The 19813-nt window shown below is 39.8% G+C and overlaps 1 non-coding gene and 1 pseudogene across 1 annotated transcript; both read right to left on the minus strand.

Moving 5' to 3' along the window:
- Positions 1-3247: 3247 nt before the first annotated feature.
- LOC147576994 (RNA-binding protein Musashi homolog 2 pseudogene) lies at positions 3248-4120 on the minus strand (annotated as a pseudogene).
- Positions 4121-18876: 14756 nt separating this feature from the next.
- LOC112866241 (small Cajal body-specific RNA 7) lies at positions 18877-18994 on the minus strand. Its single transcript, XR_003224096.2, has one exon.
- Positions 18995-19813: the final 819 nt, after the last annotated feature.

Genomic DNA, 19813 nt, shown 5'->3' on the forward strand with positions numbered 1-19813 from the left:
CCAAAAGGTGCCCTCCTCAGTACCCATCACCCACCCTCTCTTCCCTCCCACCCCCCATCAACCCTTAGTTTGTTCTCAGTTCTCAACAGTCTCTTATGCTTTGGCTCTCTCCCACTCTAACCTCTTTTTTTTTTTTTTTTTGTTCCCCTCCCCCATGGGTTTCTCTTAAGTTTCTCAGGATCCACATAAGAGTGAAACCATATGGTATCTGTCTTTCTCTGTATGGCTTATTTCACTTAGCATCACACTCTCCAGTTCCATCCACGTTGCTACAAAAGGCCATATTTCATTTTTTCTCATTGCCACGTAGTACTCCATTGTGTATATAAACCACAATTTCTTCATCCATTCATCAGTTGATGGACATTTAGGCTCTTTCCATACTTTGGCTATTGTTGAGAGTGCTGCTATGAACATTGGGGTACAAGTGCCCCTATGCATCAGTACTCCTGTGTCCCTTGGATAAATTCCTAGCAGTGCTATTGCTGGGTCATAGGGTAGGTCTATTTTTAATTTTCTGAGGAACCTCCACACTGCTTTCCAGAGCGGCTGCACCAATTTGCATTCCCACCAACAGTGCAAGAGGGTTCCCGTTTCTCCACATCCTCTCCAGCATCTATAGTCTCCTGATTTGTTCATTTTGGCCACTCTGACTGGCGTGAGGTGATATCTGAGTGTGGTTTTGATTTGTATTTCCCTGATAAGGAGCGACGCTGAACATCTTTTCATGTGCCTGTTGGCCATCCGGATGTCTTCTTTAGAGAAGTGTCTATTCATGTTTTCTGCCCATTTCTTCACTGGGTTATTTGCTTTTCGGGTGTGGAGTTTGGTGAGCTCTTTATAGATTTTGGATACTAGCCCTTTGTCCGATATGTCATTTGCAAATATCTTTTCCCATTCCGTTGGTTGCCTTTTAGTTTTGTTGGTTGTTTCCTTTGCTGTGCAGAAGCTTTTTATCTTCATAAGGTCCCAGTAATTCACTTTTGCTTTTAATTCCCTTGCCTTTGGGGATGTGTTGAATAAGAGATTGCTACGGCTGAGGTCAGAGAGGTCTTTTCCTGCTTTCTCCTCTAAGGTTTTGATGGTTTCCTGTCTCACATTCAGGTCCTTTATCCATTTTGAGTTTATTTTTGTGAATGGTGTGAGAAAGTGGTCTAGTTTCAACCTTCTGCATGCTGCTGTCCAGTTCTCCCAGCACCATTTCTTAAAGAGACTGTCTTTTTTCCATTGGATGTTCTTTCCTGCTTTGTCAAAGATGAGTTGGCCATACGTTTGTGGGTCTAGTTCTGGGGTTTCTATTCTATTCCATTGGTCTATGTGTCTGTTTTTGTGCCACTGAGTGTCTGTTCTTATGCCAGTACCATACTATCTTGGTGATTACAGCTTTGCAGTATAGCTTGATGTCTGGGATTGTGATGCCTCCTGCTTTGGTTTTGTTTTTCAAGATTGCTTTGGCTCTTCCGGGTCTTTTCGGGTTCCATACAAATTTTAGGATTATTTGTTCTAGCTCTGTGAAGAATGCTGGTGTTACTTTGATAGGGATTGCATTGAATATGTAGATTGCTTTGGATAGTATCGACATTTTTTTTTTCTGTGATAAACTATTTTTCTACCTCAGTTGCTTAAAGGGGGAGAAAAATAAAACATCATTAGGGAGAAGCACAGATAAACTATTTACAGAGATGAAGAAAATTCACAATGGCTGTAACATCTGCAAGGCAAGAATACTAGGACAAGTTCACCAAAGCAAAGTAATTCATAGCAAAACAAAATATAGGGTGGGGGAGGGGGGGAGTCATACAGATATGTTTAAAAAAAATAGCACTCATGAAAAAGCCTGCCGGAAAATCAAAGGAGGATAACCAATTATTACAACAAGCATCTTTAATGAGATGAGCAAAACTACACAGGTTGGTTCTCAAGGACAGTAACATTCAAACAGGGATCTGCTCACATAAAAAACATCCATTGGATCCGACTTCGTTTCAGGTCAGATCTCGCAGTCCATGAGTTCGAGCCCCATGTCAGGCTCTGTGCTGACTGCTCAGAGCCTGGAGCCTGTTTCAGATTCTGTTTCCCTCTCTCTCTGACCCTCCCCCGTTCATGCTCTGTCTCGATCTGTCTCAAAAATAAATAAGCGTTAAAAAAATTAAAAAAAAAAAAACATCCAGTGGAAACATGTGGGTCATTTCTCACAAACTATGCGCATAAACAAAGGGATGACTCTTGAAGGTCCTGCTGTGCTGTACTTCAATCTAAGAGAGTGGGGGTATTTTATTTCAAGTGCAGAAGTGGAGGGGATCAGAATCATGGGAAAAGCAAGCCCTACTGGGGAGGTGACCATCAGGGGTGCCAATCAGATCGGGAGAGACCCTCTGTGTTCTGTCCCCTCCTATGTCAGTGGGCCAAGGGGCCGTGATGCCAACAGGGAATTCAAGGCCAGGGTGGGCAGGGAGGTGAGAGTGGGGGTGCTAGGGAAGGAGGGGCCTGGCATGGATCTGTGCCCACAGTGCCCGAGACACAGCAGTGCCCAGGTGACTCCTCTGTCCCTTCTCAAAGACAGAGGTACATAAGTTATTGGCAATAGCCACTGATGGACTGGCCCCCAAAGACAAAAACAACCAGATAATGCTGGCTTTTGAGATACAGTTTTTCTTCCAGATTCAGTTCAATTAGTATTCACAGGAACAGGGTGTGTGTGTGTGTGTGTGTGTGTGTGTGTGTGTGTGTGTGTTTGTGTGTGTGTTCACTTTTGGTAATGTCCACTACAGGACATAGGTGCTCCAAGTCACATATCCTCAACCCCCGTGAGCCATCAGCACTAAAAGCCCACCCCATGGAATACCACAAGAAGCTTATTTGGTCAATATTTAAAGTAATCTTATGCCTGTTTCCTGGACTCCCCTGAGGAGGCTCTACAAAGTTTGTAAGAATTTTCCCTCTGGTACTGTTACATTCCAGGTGAGGGTGGGAAGTTGGGGTAGGTAGGAAGAATGTTCATGCTGGATACAAGAAGCAAAATGCCAGGAGACTGCACAAGAAAAAAAAAATTCTTTTTAAACTGAATGAAGCAATGAGGACATGAGTCTTTTCCAAGAATTAAAAAAGAGTAAAAGAACATTGGTTCAAATGGGCAGCCAGGACAGTCTCAGCAGGCATGGACAGTGGCGGGGCTGGCCCCGACCAGGACTGTGTCCTCTGTCTAGTAATGGTAGCAAACCCCACTTTGTTATGCCTCTCTTAAGAGCTAGTTGATAAAAATTATGTGAAATTTATGTGAATCTTGTAAAATCGGCAAATAGTCTGGGAACTGATAGTCATAGCTAGGAGCAAATACAGGGTAGCCACGGCCATAGATTGTCACAAAGTTGGGGTAGCCTAGAATTCCCATGCCAAGCATGAATGCGTCCAGGGTGTAAGGCAGTCCCCGGGCCTGGCCTCTTGTTCCCAGTGGGAACATAACTTTCCTAGGCTGAGCTTTCTTACATTCCACCATTTTATTACTGATTTCATGGAAATGAATCCCACAGACTTTTTCCACATCTTCATTCTCAAACGTAACAAAGCCAAACCTCTGAGCCTTTTGGTCATCTTATCAAATATCAGCATTGCATCCTCCATCTTGCCAAACTGTTCAAAGTACTGTTTTACGTCCTCCACCACCATGTTCGCAGGTAATCCGCCTACGAATATCTTCTTTGTTCTTGTGACCATCTTGGGTTGTGCACCAAGAGGAAATGCAACTTTGGGGTCGATCATCTTGGAATCGAACTCATGGTGGGGCTGACTTAATACTTCATCTACACTTGCTGGGTCTGCGAACGTGACGAAACCGAAGACTCTGGAGCATTTCGTAGTGGGGTCTCTCATGACCATACATTCTCTAATTTCTCCAAATTTGCTAAAATAGTCTCTAAGGCTGTCTGGTGACGTCTGCCAGCTCAATCGATAAACATGTTACCGGGGTCGTGCTGGGAGTTGTGGGCACTGCCGGAGGTGCCTTGGCTCCCATTTGCCTCCATAGTTGAGCCCCCCCCGCCCCCCACCCCCAAAAAACCGAGCCCCACAGGGATCGCAGCAGAGCCGCGGCTGGCTACAAGCCCGAGATCTCCCGCTCCCTCCTCCCCCTCCTCCTCCTCCCTTCCCTGGGCCCCTCCGAATCTCTCAGCCAATGGCGGAGCACAGGAAGCCACACACGTGGGCTCCGCTGAGCTCAGGCTGGCTGCTCCACATCCCCTCCCCCCCCCGCCCCGCCCATCCCCACCTCTCCCCCTCCTCCTCCTCACCCCCATCTGGGTAGTATCAACACTTTAACAATATTTGTTCTTCCTATCCAGGAGCATGGAATATTTTTCCATTTTTTTGTGTCTTCTTCAATTTCTTTCATAAGCTTTATACAGTTTTCAGTGTATAGATTTTTCACCTCTTTGGTTAGATTTATTCCTAGATATTTTATGCTTTTTGGCATACCTGTAAATGGGATCAATTCCTTGATTTCTCTTTCTGTTGCTTCATTGTTGGTGAATAGGACTGCAACCGATTTCTGTGCATTGCTTTTATATCCTGAAACTTTGCTGAATTCATGAATCAATTCTTGCAGTTTTTTGGTGGAAACTTTTGGGTTTTCCATATAAAGTATCATGTCATCTGCAAAGAGTGCAAGTTTGACCTCCTCCTGGCTGATCTGGATGCCTTTTACTTCTTTGTGTTGTCTGATTGCGGAGGCTAAGACTTCCAATACTGTGTTGAATAACAGTGGCAAGAGTAGACATCCCTGTCTTGTTCCTGATCTTAGGGGGAAAGCTCTCAGTTTTTCCCCATCGAGGATGATATTAGCGTTGGGTCGTTCATATAAGGCTTTAATGATCTTGAGGTGTGCTCCTTCTATCCCTACTTTCTCGAGGGTTTTTATTAAGAAAGGATGCTGTATTTTGTCAAATACAAAATTTCTTTCTCTGCATCTATTGAGAGGATCATATGGTTCTTGTCCTTTCTTTTATTGATGTGATGAATCACATTAATTATTTTGCGGATATTGAACCAGCCCTGCATCCCAAGTATAAATCCCACTTGGATGTGGTGAATAATTTTTTTAATGTATTGTTGGATCCGGTTGGCTACTAATCTTGTTGAGGATTTTTGCATCCATGTTCATCAGGGAAATTGGTGTATAGTTTTCCCTTTTTTTGGCGTCTCTGTCTGGTTTTGGAATCAAAGTAATGTTGGCTTCATAGAAAGAGTTTGGAAGTTTTCCTTCCATTTCTAGTTTTTGGAACAGTTTCAAGAGAATAGGTGTTAAGTCTTCCTTAAATGTTTGGTAGAATGCCCCTGGAAAGCCATCTGGCCCTGGACTCTTGGTTTTTGGCAGAGTTTTGATTACTAACTCAATTTCCTTACTGGTTATGGGTCTGTTCAAATTTTCTATTTCTTCCTGTTTCAGTTTTGATAGTGTATATGTTTCTAGGAATTTGTCCATTTCTTCCAGATTACCCATTTTATTGGCATATAATTGCCCATAATATTCTCATATTATTGTTTTTATTTCTGTCGTGTTGGTTGTGATTTTGCCTCTTTCATTCGTGATTTTATTTGGGTCCTTTCCTTTTTCTTCTTGATCAAACTGGCTATTGGTTTATCAATTTTGTTAATTCTTTCAAAGAACCACCTTCTGGTTTCATTGATCTGTCCTACTGGGTTTTTTTTTTTGGTTTTTTTTTTTTTTTTTTTTTTTTTTTTTTGTTTTGAGAGCATTAATTTCTGCTCTAATCTTTATTATTTCCTGTCTTCTGCTGGTTTTGGGTTTAATTTGCTGTTCTTTTTCCAGGTCTTTAAGGTGTATGGTTAGGTTGTGTATGTGAGATCTTTCTTCCTTCTTTAGGAAGGCGTGGATTGCTATATACTTTCCTCTTAAGACTGCCTTTGCTGCATCCCAGAAGTTTTGAGTTGTGGTGTTATCATTTTCATTGACTTCTGTATACTTTTTAATTTCCTCTTTAACTGCTTGGTTAGCCCGTTCATTCCTTAGTAGGATGTTCTTCCGTCTCCAAGTATTTGTTGCCTTTCCAAATTTTTTCTTGTGGTTGATTTCGAGTTTCATAGCGTTGTGATCTGAAAATATACACGGTATGATCTCGATCTTTTTGTACTTACTTAGGGCTGATTTGTGTCCCAATATATGGTCTATTCTGGAGAACGTTCCATGTACACTGGAGAAGAATGTATATTCTGCTGCTTTAGGATGAATTGTTCTGAATATATCTGTTAAGTCCATCTGGTCCAGTGTGTCATTCAAAGCCATTGTTTTCTTGTTGATTTTTGATTAGATGATCTGTCCATTGCTGTGAGTGGTGTGTTGAAGTCTCCTACTATGATGGTATTACTATCAATGAGTTTCTTTATGTTTGTGATTAATTGATTTATATATTTGGATGCTATCACATTTGGAGCATGAATGTTTACAATTGCTAGGTCTTCTTGGTGGATAGACCCCTTGATTATGATATAATGCCCTTCTGCACTTCTTGATACAGTCTTTATTTTAAAGTCTAGATTGTCTGATATAAGTATGGCTACTCCAGCTTTCTTTTGTTGACCATTAGCATGATAGATGGTTCTCCATCCTCTTATTTTCAATCGGAAGGTGTCTTTAGGTCTAAAGTGGGTCTCTGGTAAACAGCATATAGATGGATCTTGTTTTCTTATCCATTCTGTTACCCTATGTCTTTTGACTGGAACATTGAGTCCATTGATGTTTAGAGTGAGCACTGAAAGATATGAATTTATTGCCATTGTGACGCTTGTAGAGTTGAAGTTTATGGTGGTATTCTCTGGTCTTTTCTAATCTTTATTGCTTTAATATATATATATATATTATTTTTTTTAAATCTTATCTCCCCTCACAGAGTCTCCCTTAAAATTTCTTGTAGGACTGGTTTACTGGCCTCAAAATCCTTTAATTTTTGTTTGGGAAACTTTTAATCTCTCCTTCTATTTTGAATGACATCCTTGCTGGATAAAGAATTCTTGACTGCATATTTTTCTGATTCAGCACACTGAATATATTCTGCCACTCCTTTCTGGCCTGCCAAGTTTCTGTGGATAGTTCTGCTGCAAACCTGATCTGTCTTTCCTTGTAGGTTAGGGACTCTTTTTCCCTTGCTGTTTTCATGATTCTCTCCTTGCCTGAGTATTTTGTGAATTTGACTATGATATGCCTTGTTGATGGTCAGTTTTTGTTGAATCTAATGTGGTCCTCTGTGATTCCTGGATTTTGATGTCTGTGTCTTTCCCCAGGTTAGGAAAGTTTTCTGCTATGATTTGCTCACAGAACCCTTCTACCCCTATCTCTCTCTCTTCCTCTTCTGGGACCCCGATGATTCTGATGTTCCTTTTTAATGACTCACTGATTTCTCTAATTCTTAAATCATGCTTTTTTCCCTTAATCTCCCTCTTTTTTTCTGCTTCATTATTCTCTATAAGTTTGCCCTCTATATCATCGATTCTCTGTTCTGCCTCATTCATCCTTACTGCCATGGCATCCATCCGTGATTGCAGCCCAGTTTTAGCATTTTTAATATCATTCTTGCTATTTTTTACTTCTTTTATCTCTGCAGAAAGGGATTCTAATCTATTTTTGACTCCAGCTAGTATTCGTATTATCATGATTCTAAATTCTGGTTCAGACATCTTGCTTGTATCTGTGTTGGTTAAATCCCTGGCTGTCGTTTCTTTGTGTAATTTCTTTTTTTTTTTTTTAATTTTTTTTTCAACATTTATTTATTTTTGGGACAGAGAGAGACAGAGCATGAACAGGGGAGGGGCAGAGAGAGAGGGAGACACAGAATCAGAAACAGGCTCCAGGCTCTGAGCCATCAGCCCAGAGCCCGATGCGGGGCTCGAACTCATGGACCGCGAGATCGTGACCTGGCTGAAGTCGGACGCTTAACCGACTGCGCCACCCAGGCGCCCCTCTTTGTGTTATTTCTTTTGGGGAAATTCCTTCATTTTATTATTTTGAAGGGAGAAAAGGAAGTAATGAGGTAGAAACATTAAAATTAAAAAAATAAATTTAAAAAATATTAAAATTAAAAAAATTAAACACACACACACAAATTGAGTAAATGATGCAAGATCCTAGGTGTGTTTTGGTCTGTGTGTTGAAAGTGGTTTGACAGATTAGATTTAAAAAAGGGGTGGAAAAAGAAAAAAAAAAGGAAATTTTTTGAGAATTTGAAAAAATGAATACACTGAAGTGGACTAAAAGAAGATGATGGAGGTACACTAGAATTTGAAAAAATATACACAGAAGTAAAGAATATAGTAGAAAAAACTAAAGAAAAATATTTTTATTAAAAATTAAAAATGAATGTGAAATTTTTCATTTTCTGTGTTTAAGAAAAAAGAAGAGAAATTAAAAAGAGAAAAAAGATAAAGAAAAAAGGGACAAAAGAAATCATGAAAATTTGAAAAAATACACTGTATTAGACTAAAATAAAATGATGGAAGTAAAATAGAATTAGAAAAAAATTTACATAAAAGCAAAAAATATAGTAATGAAAATTAAACAAGAATATTTTTAATAGAAATTGAAAATAAAAATGAAGTATTCCTCTTTGTCCATTCAAGAAAAAGAAAAGAATTGAAAAAGAGAAAAAAATAAAAAGAAAGAAAAAAAGGAAATTGTTTAAAATTTTTAAAAGGTGAATACACTGAATTAGACTAAAATAAAATTATGGAAGTAAAGTAGAATTTGAAAAAATTTACACAAAAGTAAAAAATAGAATAATAAAAATTAAAGAAAGATACTTTTAATAAAAATTAAAAATAAAAATGAATTATTTCTCTTTCTCTATTCAAGAAAAAGTAAAGGATTGTAAAAGAGAAAAAGGAAAAAGAAATAAAATTGAATAGATGAACCTGCTAACAGATTGAAGTAGGACTGAAATTGCTTCATTTTCCCCTAAAAGTCAGTCTATGTAAGTCTTTATAGTTCATAAATTAAGCTAGCGGTGAGACTTGTTTCTTGAAGAGCAAGGTTGGCCCAGTTGGGCAGAGCTCAGTGTAATGGCTCAGTTCTCTGCTAGATGGTGTTGCTAGCCTACTGAGGTGGATTGTTGTGGAGCCCGTAGGTGGGCATGCGCAGAAGCAGTGAAAATGGCGCTACCCAGCTCCTCAGTCTATTCTCCAGGATCAGCAGTTGTGCACCCATCCTCTGTCTTCAGCTTTTGCCTACTCCCTGCTTTTTCACTCTCTGTACCAGGCCCCAGGCAGTACCTCTCTCCCAAGTTTTGTCTCAGATGCAGCAGTTTTCCCTGGCCCCTTATTTCTGAAGGACTGCATCTTTGACCCATTCCGGCCCTCTGTGAGAGGGTCTCACTGAGCAATGGCCGAATGAGTAGTGGCCAAATATCGGCAACACCCAGAAACGCCCACTGAACCCTATTGTTGCCTGTGCCCCAAGACTGCGGCCAGCTGCCACCTGGCCCCAGAAAATGTTTGGGAGATAGTGTAGCAGCAGTGTTTCAGGGATGATGGAAAATCACAACACACATCTGGCATCAGGCTTCACCCTTAATGACCTTGCCCCAGCACCAGCAAATGTGGTCACCTTCTGGGGTCTGCTGGGACCAGGTGGCTTCAACAGTCTCTACCAAATGTTCTTCCAGCAGTGGAACTGCTTTTCCCCATGTGGTCTGAGAACCTCCTGGACCCCACTCTGTTCCTGAGGATTCGCCCTTCCCACCAGAGCACTGCCAGGTATCGAGCTGCAGAGCTGCAGCCTTTGTGTTCCCCTAGTTTACAGTCTTAATGGAATTTAAACACTCTCCTTTCTCCTTTCTCCCTGTTTAGTTTAGTCCCTGAGACTGTTTCCAATTTTCCACTTTCTCTCCAGCTACTTTTGGGGAGGGGTGCTTTTCCTGTATTCTCCTCCCTTCCCCAGTTTCCATCCTCTCTCTGTCCACAAAAGTGATTCCCTACCTTTCACAGCTTCTCGCTCCCCAAGTTCACTTCTCCGCACCACATACCTACTGAATTCTGTGGTTCAGGTTGTGCAGATTGTTGTGTTAATCCTCCAATCAGTTTTCTAGGTGTGTAGGATGGTTTAGTGTTGGTCTGGATGTATTTCATGGACAGGAGACACACAAAAAACTTCCATGCTGTTCCGCCATCTTGGCTCTTCCCCTGAATATAGCTTTCTAACTATAAAGAGACATGGTTCTTTTTACCAGGTCACATTTTTTTGTTTCTAAAAATAGCAATTTTAGCACATCTCCTGTTTAAAAGAGCCATCTCTGTTTCTAAGGAAAGAAAAGATAAGGAAAGGAAAGAAAAGACAACTTGGTGTGTGTGTGTGTGTGTGTTTGTGTGTGCATGTATTGCCATAAACTACTGTATGTGTGTATATGTATATATATATATATATATATATATATATATATACACACATATATGCATACTGTATTATATACATATAGTACCCTCATATATATACATACATACATGTATACTTACATACATATATACACATATATATGTACACATATTTACATACTGTATTATATACATATAGTACCCTCTTATGCATACACACATACATACATACATACATACATACATACATACATACATATATAACTTTGGCCAACTCCTTGAACTAAAAGACATTTTACAAATAACTTTGGCTAATGATGATTCTGGCTATAAATGTATTTTCTTATGAAGATAGAAAACAAATAAGGATCTAGAGAACAAGGGTTTTGAACTGATAAAAATGGGAGGAACCTAACTTATCCTTCTATTACAGCACATTTCATGGTGTGCTTCCTAATCGTCTCCAGGTCTTTGTCTCCACCTTGACTGTGGGTATCTAGTGGTTAGGTGCTATATTAGTCCTTTGTAACCACACCAATAAGGCAGGGGGCCTGGAAGGGTAGGTATCGTTTGAAAGAAGTATTGTTTGAAAGACAAAGGCTGAGGAACTGTTCCAGAGGAAGGAAAGCTAAAGATACAAGGCAAAAGCAGTGAATAATCCTGTATTGGATCCTGTGCTAGGAAGGATCCATGAAGAACATTACTGGGCCAATAAACGAAATTGGAATACGGAGTGTGGATTAGATAATATTATACCAAAGTTAAATTTCCTCATCTTCAAAACTGTACTGTGGTTTTGTAAGGGAACATCCTTGTTCGTAGGAAATATGCGCTGATGTATTTAGGGAAGGACCTTTTGCCACTTCTCAAATTGTGTGTGTGTGTGTGTGTGTGTGTGTGTGTGTGTGTGTGTGTGAGAGAGAGAGAGAGAGAGAGAGAGAGAGAGAGAGAGAGAGAGAGACAGAGACAGAGAGACAGAGAGACAGAGAGACAGAGAGAAAGAATGAGAATAAAACAGAAGGGATAAATTTCTAACAAATTGATTTTGGTACTACTGGTAGTATTTGGTACTATTCCTACTATTCCTACTTTGGTACTATTTGCTACTATCCTCTAAGTTTGAAATTATATCAAAATCAAATAGTTCTAAAAGCTGTTGAATAAAATGATAATTAAGATAGGTAAGCCCAAAAGGACTTTGTATTTCTACTTGGTGGTAGCCCCAATTAAGAAAAAAATCCAAACCTAAACTAAAACACATGAATAAGAGCTTGTAGTCTATTTTTATATTTAAGTGTGTTTTTCCCCCAACGTCACTCATGAAAGCACCAAATTTTATACATGTAATGAGTATCCAGAGTAGAGCCCATCTATGAGGTGTATTTCCTCCAGTTCTGTGGTCTTGCTTATTAACCTGTTGCAGTGCTAAGGACCTTGAAGATGAAATCAGAATAGTGTCTGAACATAATCCCACTCCATTTATCTAATACTGCGGGGAACTGGTCTCAGAGCAGGTGATTCATGCCTCTAGTGATAGGAAGGGTGCCTGGGTGGCTCAGTTGGTTAAGTGACCAACTTCAGGTCAGGTCATGATGTTATAGTTTGGTCATAGGTTCAAGCCCCACATTGGGCTCTGTGCTGACAGCTCAGAGCCTGGAGCCTGCTTCAGATACTGTGTCTCGTCTCTCTCTGCCCCTTGCCCACTCGTGCTCTGTCTCGGTCTCAAAAATAAATAAACATTGAAAAAACATAACAAATAAGTACCCAGGGTAAATGACTTTTCACAGTCTGTCATCAGTCATTAGATACTATTGCAATGTGCTATTAAAGTGTTTCTGTGTTTAGGTGCTTTCTGCCTCTGTCTACAGCAGCATGTACAGTTAGTTAAACAGAATCTTCACCTTAAGCAGGACATCATGCTAAGTAGCTGTTTAGTGTTTCAACGGAGCTGATAGTTTAGAGTGAACTATTTAAAGGTGATTAAAACCCCTGTGACAATTACCACACATAGTTAAAATGACCATGGCTCACTTGTTGCAATTCATAGTGGGTCAGAGCATCTGGCACATGCTAGATACTCATTTTCTTTCTTGGAATACTTTTCAAGAACTATATCCATTTTTTAAAGTTTATTTTATTTTAGAGAGAGAGAGACAGAAGCAGAGTATGAGTGGGGAAGGGGGAGAGAGAGGGAGACACAGAATCCAAAGCAGGCTGACAAAGTTGTGCTGACAGCTCAGAGCCTGGCACGGGGCTCAAACTCATGAACTGTGAGACCATGACCTGAGCTGAAGTCAGATGCTTAATCGACTGAGCCACCCAGGTACCCTAAGAACCATATCCATTTTAAATGCATCTCTGTGTAATTCTTTAAAGCCCTAATTGTTGTATAGAAATAATGGGATTTAAGTGAATTATACTCAAATTTCAAACTTGTTTAGGATCAGAAGCCAACACACAAGGCAGATAAATGTCACTTCATGTCTCCCTACGTATTCTTAATCACCCCCCTCCAATCTGACGTCCAGACATGCATTTTCATGCTGTTACATACTTGACAATCTTGATCCTTAGGGGGCACAATTTTTAATTAAATGGTGGGCTGAATCTAGTTACTGATGGGAGGCAGAAATTTAAGTAACAGTGGTATTCACAAACCGCTGTGGCTGCTTCCACTTTAGTATGCAAGAAAAATAGGGATTTGGGGGATAGAGTCTATCTTAGTACTACTGTTACCACAAACAGGCTTGCCTGCTCTTGGTTTCATTCTTGTCTTATTTATCTATGTATTTGGATCATTCTCATAAGTCAAACAGGGATGTTAGTAAGTTTCACTGTTGGCTCAGTTCTCCTGGCAACAGAATTGTAGTTAATTGGCTCACTGTTTTAAAAGAAGATCGCCCACATTGCAAGGTTTGCACTTGCAACAAGGTGGCCATGGTCACAAAGCTTAAAAAAAAAAAAAAAAAAAAAAAAAGCAGTATATCTCTTTGCCTTCTAGGACACCAGGCCAACCATTTCATTGTCACTGGGATAGAAAAAGCAAACTCTGTTGACCATTGACATCCTTCTGGAAGCTAGAAAGGAAATAGCAATCAATATTCTGACAAGTCCTGGGAATGGACTGAGGAGAGAAAAGCCAGGGGTTTTTTTTTTGGTTTGTTTTTTTGTTTTTGTTTTTGTTTTCTTTCATTTATGACTTTCTCTACACCACACTAAATAAGTGCTTTGGAAAGAATGGCTTTTTTTTTTTTTTTAATTTACATCCAAATTAGTTAGCATATAGTGAAACAGTGATTTCAAGAGTAGATTCCTTAATCCACTTACCCATTTAGCCCATCCCCCCTCCCACAACCCCTCCAGTAACCCTCAGTTTGTTCTACATATTTATGAGTCTCTTCTGTTTTGTCCCCTTCCCTGGTTTTATATTATGTTTGTTTCCCTTCCCTTGTGTTCATCTGTTTTGTCTCTTAAAGTCCTCATATGAGTGAAGTCATATGATTTTTGTCTTTCTCTGACTGAGTAATTTCACTTAGCATAATATGGTCCAGTTCCATCCATGTAGTTGCAAATGGCAAGATTTCAAGCTTTTTGATTGCTGAGTAATATTCCATCGTATATATATACACCACATCTTCTTTATCCATTGATCCATTGATGGACATTTGGGCTCTTTCCATACTTTGGCTATTGTGGATAGTGCTGCTATAAACATGGGGGTGCATGTGTCCCTTCAAAACAGCACACCTGTATCCCATAGATAAATGCCTAGTAGTGCAATTACTGGGTCGTAGGGTAGTTCTATTTTTAGTTTTTTGAGGAACCTCCATACTGTTTTCCAGAGTGGCTGCACAAGCTTGAATTCCCAGGCATCTTTTGTTGACTGAAAGTTCAAGATCTTACAGCTCTGTAACATCTTCTTCCTGTCAAGTACTAGATTTGGTTGACCTTTGGATAATGCTTTTTTGTTTGCTTTCAAATATTAAGAGAGATTTCTCATAGAACCTTTAGTTTTCTTTAGGAGTTAAGGAGTAATACGGCAGGGATAAACATTTATAGGAAAATGAAGAGCTCTGAATACAGACATTTTTGTTTTACATCTCTTTTGGGTCAAGTGGCCCCTAAACTGACCTATTAAGCTATCTATAGGAAGAAACTAAGCCTTTGGTCTGTTTTCTTCCTTTTGCACCTTCTATGTCCCATTGTTTTTCTTCTATCCCCTCAAAAACAAGTAGAGTGTCCCCTTCTTTGTCCTCCTATGCTCTCTTGTGATAACCCCAGGGAGGGTCTGAGTGATAGGACATGAGTTGGATAGTAGGGCGTGCTCACAAGGTACTGATGAGGTCAGACTAATTTGAGAAATGATTCTTGTTGGGACATTTTAAGAGACAAGAACAGGAGATGATTCTTAGGTTATGTCTCCAGGATCTGCCAGTGCATCTCAGAGGTAGACTGTGCTCAGCTTACTGTCTTCATTCCTCATCTGCCCCGAATTTAAAGATTGGGGTTTTCACTAAAATCCAGTCTTTGGCATTCTTTTGCATGAATTTGTTGTATGTGTCCTATTGTGATAATGACAAACTTGGCTTACTGGTTTTTGGTTGACAAAGTGCTTTTATTAGCAATTATTTTATTCCTCCTTAAATTCTCCTCGTTGGTCCTCTGCTAAGTTGTGCATAAAAGAGGATCTAACACGTACCCATGTGGGCTCTCCCTGTTACCACCACCATCACTTTTGCTTTGGAATGGGAATAATTTAAGAACTTAAAGCCACGGACTTAATAGTATCCAGTCCATATTTTCTGCATTATCTACATTTCTATATTAATGAGCCCCCTCATGTTTCAGTTAAAATTTAAAGCAACCTAAATATTCATTCACACATCTACTGAACAAATATTTATCGTACACTGGGTACCTTGTGTAGGCTCTGATTTAATCAGCCAAGTATAATGGAATGCTATATAAGTTCATTATAGAGCATTCTGTTCTCTTTTTCTCTTTGGGCTTCTGAAGCATTCTGTTCGGAGCCTTGGGTCAAAGACACTATAATGTAGAACATAATCTGCCCCGATTCCTTAGTGTATCTTCCTATTAAACTTAGGTGTGCCATATTACAACTTATAAGGCTTTAGTATCAGTAATCTGAAACCTTTCCATCCTCTTGGTGATGGCCCACACCTTAGATTATTGTGAAGAAATAATTCAAAACAAGAAGAAGAAACTTTAAATAATGGCTCGATGGCGTTTATTGAATGCTCTTTATAATGACAAAATATTGGCAACAACCAACCGTCTTACTGTGAGGAAATGGTCAATTAAAATATGATCTGCTTCCGAGGACATTAAGCAGCTGTTGCAATGAGAACGGTGTGGCAAAATGACACTGTGGCGTGGGAGAATGTTGATGATGTTGTGATAGCCTGATTTCCCCAGGAAACAGACTCAGATGAAGATGTGTGCTCAGGAACCCTTAGTTAGGACCGATGACACACCAGGCAAACCCCTGTAGATATCAAGTCCTGAGAATAACGCTTTGTGGCTCGCAGCTCCACCCTCCAATCATCCCTTTTTCTGGAAGTTAGGTGGCACGTGTTTACAGCTTTGTAGTTTCACCAGACTAATTCCTTGTGAGGATGTGAAGAAAGGAGAGGGGCCAGGGTTCATGTGCTGTCACAGGAAAGGACTCTGCTCAGCTTTTCACAGTTGCCCTCCATGGAGACCAGGAAGCCTCATCTTTGCATTACAGCTCATGTCTTTGGATACAGGTTGCCCTGGGGAAGGGACGTTGGGTCAGGCAGCCTTATTTAGCTCAAGGCAGTTTCTAGATCAAGGCTCTGGTGAGCACCGACAGCTACAAATACCCCCGCCTCTGCTAGAGAGAAACAATTACACAAAAAGAAAAATAGGCAAAAACCAAGTGTTTTTGTGTCCACTGTGAATCCAGCTTTGTAAAATATGTGTATGGGTATGGAGAAAAACTGGAAGCGGACAGAGAAAAAAATGAACACAGCTATGTCACAAAAGCAAAAGAAATATAAAGGCATAACACTTTCCCCAAAGAAACCGTGAATCCAAAGAGATTATTGGTTCCTTTACAATAACAGAGGAGCTCAAATGTAGATGGTATCCCTTCCTGATTTAAAAAGCTGGCCATTTTTGTTAATTCTTGTGTGTCTGAGGCTTGCCCTTGTGTTCTATTTGTGGAATATGTCCAGATGTGGTGTGACAAATGTAGCTCAGAGTTCCTGTCAGATTCCCGTGGAAATGGTAACACACATGAGCAGTCTCTGTTCATCTGTTCATACAGTGGCCTTACCCATCATGGAGAAGACATAGAGGATATTCATTCAGTCCATGTGTGTGCCATTGGTACTGTTTTTCCATAGTCCTCACTTGCTTCCCTACCTGGCCTAGCATCCTCCATATGTATGATCTAAAGGGAACTGAGTATGAAAAGTGTGGATGGGGTCAGCGCAAATAAATAGGACACTGAAAAACAGTTTGAAGTGTATACTCTAGTGAGGATGAATAAATACAGACATCTATTTTCCCACGTTAGAGCACATATACACACAGGGCTGAAACCTGGAGTCAAAGCATCTCACGTCAGCTCCTCTTATCTGAAATAGACCTCTTTTATCTCTGCTGCTTTCTTGTTCCCTTCCTCCTCATAACTTGTAATGTCCTTCGAAATCACACCTGTTCTGTATCTTTTTTCTCATGTACTCTTGCCTTTCACATCCATTTAAGATCATTCTTTTGAGCTGCCTTTAATGGATTTTGAATTAGTTCTTTGAAAACAAGATGAGAAGACAAAGGAGAGCCTGCGAGCTATTTTCAGGCACTTTAACAGATTTTTGTGGGGAAAACAGAGGGTATAATAGAACCAGTGAGCCAAAGTGATAGGAATAGATTGTTTTTCTGTGGAAGAAGGAAGGAACTATGTGATCACTAGAGATATTATCACTAGAGCATGCTTCAGGAGTTCCTCATCATGGGTGGTGTAGAAGTAGATGAAGGATGACTATTTATGAGGAATACTATATTTTTTTAGTATGTACTATATTTATTTATTTTGAGACAGAGCACAAGCTGGGGAGGAACAGAGAGAGGGAGAGAGAGAATCCCAAGCAGGCTCCACACTGTCAGCGCAGAGCCTGATGCAGGGCTCAAACCCATGAACCATGAGATCATGACTTGAGCTGAAATAAATAGTTGGATGCTCAACTGACTGAGCTACCCAGGCACCCTGAGGACTACTGTATTTTGATGGAGGTTAGACGGGTTAGTGCAGTTCCAGGGCATCTGATGACTTCATGTCACTGATCTTGTGTGAAACAGTGTAGCTACAAATTATTTTTTAAATAAACATATACATAGTTCCATGCTATTGTCCTCCAGAAGTACAAAAGTGCTAGGATTGCTTCTTCATGCATGCTGTAAAAGCTGTCATATGCTACTGTAATAGCCACATCATGGACATATGATGTGACAATTTCTGTCACACTTAAAGTCTGATACTTTTGGCTAAGGAAACTCATAGGTTTAGCCTTTGGCTAACTTTTACCTATATCATTTGGAAAGTGGTAAAAAAATTTTCAGATTCTCCTCAATTTTATTTCTTTACTATAACACAACTTTGATTCCAAAACCTAATAATTTCTGTACAAATTGGTCAGACACGTAGCTCCCAAGACTGGGTTGCAGCAGTTCAGGAGGGTGAATCACACAGTTGAATAATTGTAGAAGGTGTAGAAATCAAAGAGGCATTAGCAGTGATTAATGGCTCCAAGTAAACCCTCTGAGTATCTGTCCTTGTGGAAATGAAACTCTCCTGCCATCACTACAGTGGCCTCCAATTTGAGCAGGGACAGTCGTCATCAACGGAAGCCAGAGTCCATGCATATTTGCACTGTGATTCCCTCTCCAACCTTCTTAGCCACCAGGTGAAAGATTGGGAGAGGTACAGGCATGAGAAATGATGAGAGCAGGTCTCTGTGGGGAGATGCCAAAGCCTGTGAGCCATTGCCCTATTTACACAATGCAAAAATGCAGGTTTTGGGTACTGGGCTGAAGCAGGTGTTTGGCCAGCTCCTCTTTGTAATTAGCTTGTGTGTGTGTGTGTGTGTGTGTGTGTGTGTGTGTGTGTGTGTGTGTGACAGAGAGAGAGAGAGAGAGGGAACATTAGAGTGTGTGTGTGCATGCCCTTATCAAATCTGGCTGGAACTTGTGCCTTTACATCTGAAGATTGAGGATTTTCTACAATTTAGGGGGAAGTTCTTTTGGTTTATATTTCTTCCTCCATTGTTTTTTTTCTTCTCATTCTAGATCACACTGTTTTTAGAGGTTGTACTTTTCATTAATTGTCCTACTAAATCTGTTTTATAGTCAACAGAGGAATGCAGACAAATATGTATAATACAAAGGGATATCTGGTATTTTATAAGAAAGGCACACAGATAGGCTTTGCTGTTTGAAAGGGAAGAGAAACAACTGATAATATTGGAGTGTAATTTTATGATGCTCTGTTTTTAAAACTTAGATTAATCTCTTAACTTACATATTAAAAAATTTCCAATCATACAACATTCGACACCCAGTATCTATTTCATCATTTCCATAGGATGCTCTGCTTTTTAGATGTAGTTTCTTGGTGAAAAATGTATCCCAGACTGTAAATGTGGCCCAGATTATAAAGAGTCTGATTTCACCTCCATTATGCTATATTTCTATCAAAATTTCTATCCTATGTGTATTTTAAAGTATATCTTAGCATATTCTCCAATTTAAAAACTTTAAACTTAACCATCATAAATGTCCCTGAAGCACTTAATATGCTTTTGATAATATCTACTTCTTAGGGTATTCAGTAATTGATCTTAAATATATTAGAGAGTTCCCTGTTAGCAAATTCTTTGTTAGCTCAAAGATGTTAAAACCCTATTTTTTTAAAAAAAATCTGAATGTATACTCTGTTTTCTTGAACTATATCATAAAATTTGAAACAATTAATTTGGTTCACTTATATTTAAAAGTAAATATATGACATAGTTGTGTTCCTTTTGGAGAGGGGCAGAGATGCCACAAATGCAGTAAAACGAAAATGATTTGCTTCTAAAATAGTAGAAACTCATTGTTTAACTCTTCACAGATTAAGGCCAAGATTGATAAGGATCTTTCTTTTCACTATTATACCTATACTGTTACTTACTTAACTTTAGAATATCCTGAAACTACAGAGGTTTTATATCACCCCAACAGAGATTCAAATGAAACTGTATTGATAGATCAGATTGAAAACAGTTTTCTTTAAAATTGCAATTCAGGGGGCGCCTGGGTGGCGCAGTCGGTTAAGCGTCCGACTTCAGCCAGGTCACGATCTCACGGTCCAGGAGTTCGAGCCCCGCGTCAGGCTCTGGGCTGATGGCTCGGAGCCTGG

The sequence above is a fragment of the Puma concolor genome, chromosome D1, assembly GCF_028749965.1.
Source record: "Puma concolor isolate L17-30 chromosome D1, mPumCon1.1.hap2, whole genome shotgun sequence".
Taxonomy (NCBI): Eukaryota; Metazoa; Chordata; class Mammalia; order Carnivora; family Felidae; genus Puma; species Puma concolor.